The 3122-nt window shown below is 41.2% G+C and overlaps 1 protein-coding gene across 1 annotated transcript in view; it reads left to right on the forward strand.

Annotated features, from left to right (window-relative positions):
• Positions 1-3122, forward strand: part of LOC102674723 (heterogeneous nuclear ribonucleoprotein K-like) — a 62284-nt gene that overhangs the window by 13362 nt on the left and 45800 nt on the right. The window lies entirely within an intron of this gene.

Below are 3122 nucleotides of genomic sequence, written 5' to 3' on the forward strand. Positions count from 1 at the left end.
GAAATCGTTTGATCAAATGGTTTTGTCCGTGGATCGGAATGGATCGCGCTACACGGCGGGAATTGATCGAGTTATCGAGACGAGAATGTTTCCGGTTGTTCGACAGGGCAGGAAATTGCTTCCATGTTTTTTACGAAAAATTCACACCGTCATCAACCGGGCCGAGGCGAGCAAACAACATTGTCAAAGGGAACAAATTTGTCTGGAAAGAGTCGGCCGCATTAATATTCATCATTGATCGAATACCGCGAAAAATACGAAGAAAAATATAACGCGTCGACGTGTCCCCCAAGGAATTGAATTATTAAAATCATTTGCACCGATAAAATTTAATGGAAAAATTTTCTCATCGAGCTTTGCGATTCCATTTTCGTATTCCTAAAAATGTAAGCGTATTTGTTCACGATTTTTTCCAATCGAGAAGAAACGATACATTATCGAGCGCAACGATCGAAATTTTTCACACTCTTCGCCTTCACGCGCGTTCATTCGATTTTTCGAATTTTCACATTTCTGTTCGATAGTTCTGTTCACCTTTCTACATCCGACGTTCGTTAAAAATTCACGTTCTCCCGGAGAATTGGAGATTCTCTTCTGGCCGAGATTAAAAAGCGTGAATCGAACGCTTAGACTTTCGCGAAATTGGAAAATGGGCGAGGCAGCGATCTCGCGAAAACTCGTCCGGTTAAAAAAGATCGATCCGGTTCCCGTTAACGAAGCGATCGCCGACAATCCCGTATTCCATATTCGAGGCGGAGCGGATATTTCTCGTGACGCGAGTTTCGTGCCTCGTGATTCTTTAACGAGCCGCGAAACCAACCTCCTCCACCCGCCTTCGCTACGCTCCTCTTGCGCTTTTCCCTGTCGCCTCTTCTCCCCCATCGCCGCAATGAAATCGAAACGGCGAATCGCGCGCGCACGGGTCGCTGGTCACCCTTCGAATCGCCTCCCGGTAAATTATTTACGTCGCGTGCCGTCGACTATCGATTCGTCGTCCTGTCCGCTCGTTCTCCTCCTTCCTCCCCCTTTTTTTTCTTTTTTCCCTCCCTCCCTCTTTCTCTCTCTCTCTCTCTCTCTCTACCGACATTTTGTCGTCCCTCCAATTTCCACGCTCGAAAAATTGATCGAGGATACGAGGATCTAATCGATGAGATCTCTGGAAAAGATCATATATATTTTTATATATCGTTTTCTTATTATTTCGCAGTAGAGTTTCAAAATCTCTACCATTTCGTCGTCTCTCCAATTTCCACGCTCGAAAAATTGATCGAGGATACGAGGATCTAATCGACGAAGTCTCTGGAAAAAATCATATATATCGTTTCTTTACTATTTCGCAGTAGAGTTTCGAAGTTTCTACCATTTCGTCGTTCAATTTTCGAAAATTGATCGAGAATACGAGGATCTAATCGGAGGAGGTTTCTGAAAAGGATCATATATGTTGTTACATTTCGTTTTCTTATTATTTTGCAGTAGAGTTTCGAACTCTCTACCGACATTTCGTTTTCTTTCCAATTTTCACGTTCATCGAAAAATTAATCGAGGATACGAGGATCTAATCGATGAGATCTCTGAAAAAGATCATATATATTTTTATATATCGTTTTCTTATTATTTCGCAATAGAGTTTCGAAGTCTCTATTATTTCGTCGTCTCTCCAATTTTCGAAAATTGATCGAGGATACGAGGATCTAATCGATGAAGTTTCTGGAAAGGATCATACATATTGTTACATATCGTTTTCTTACTATTTAGCAATAGAGTTTCAAATTTTTTACCAATTTTCGAAAAATTGATCGAGGATACGAGGATCTAATCGGAGGAGATTTCTGGAAAGGATCATATAAGTTGTTACATATTTCGTCGTTACTATATTTTTATTTCGCGGTAGAGTTTCGAAGTAGGGTAATTTCTTTCTTTTTTTTTTTTTCTTTTTAAAGAGGACGAATGAATTTTATAGTCATAAGTAATAAGTTTATCGGTCTCGCGAGATTGCCAGAATTGCAAGATTTTTATGCGGTTTATAGCCGGTGATACGACGCTCTCAGCGGTCGGAAGGAAGCAATTTCGAGGCCCTAATTGCGCCATGAATCTTGACGACTCGGGGACCGGCGCGCCTCCAAAGATTCCATACCGAAGGAAATATCGTTTGCTCCGCTCTGAATTAATAGGCGAGGGTCGCGATATAAATGCTTCCGGGGTGAAATAGATACGCGTTTTCGTCCGATCGTGAGAAAATTCCCAATCATCCCTGACCCTGATCCCCGAAATTCGCTTTCAATTCCTCGTCGAAGATATTTATATTCTAGGAAAAACATCCTTATACATATACATCCAAAAATCATCCATTTATCATACCACATATGAATATGTTCGATTTCTAATATTTTACATCGTTCCAAAAAGATTCTTCCCTTAATTAATTCGTATTATAATTGGAAAATATCATCATGGATAATGCAACAGAACTTCCAAGCTAGAAAATACGTACTCGACGCAACATAAAATATATAATCGTCGCTTCATAAATGGAATCATCTTTAATTTGAAAAAAAAACGAAAAACGAGAAAGAAGATCGAGACGAGAGAAATTCCTTGCTCCAACGGAGGAGGAACGAAACCTGTTACGTCCAAACCTTTCGAGATCGACGAACGTGGAACAAATTCAGGGATAGATCGGATCGTTTAATCACAAACGTGCCCGAGTTACATCGGTTTCCCATGCCGTCCACGTCATTAAACCGAGCGAGCCGATTTAACGGACAATGAATTGCATAACGTTCAGCCTCCCTCCCCCTCCTCTCCCCTCCTCCCCCGCAAACAAACGGTAACAGGAATACGAAGCATGTTTATAGGTTTATTACGAATTGCGGTCCGCGTCGTCGGTGTTGTTTCCGGGACGCGTGTTGAAAATCGAGGGGGAACGTGGTTTCCTCCCTCCTCCTCCCCTCCACAGGTGAACTCGAGAGCACGTGACGTGGCCCTCGAATTACCGTTCTGTTGCTTTTTTTTTCTTTTTTTGTTACGTTTTCGTTTCCAATTAACGCGATTCATTCGATTGACCCGAAAATTTTTTTTTTAGATAATGACACATTTTTTTTTCTTTTTTTTTTTTTTGGATT

Source organism: Apis dorsata, unplaced genomic scaffold (assembly GCF_000469605.1).
Source record: "Apis dorsata unplaced genomic scaffold, Apis dorsata 1.3 scaffold_68, whole genome shotgun sequence".
NCBI classification, from domain to species: domain Eukaryota; kingdom Metazoa; phylum Arthropoda; class Insecta; order Hymenoptera; family Apidae; genus Apis; species Apis dorsata.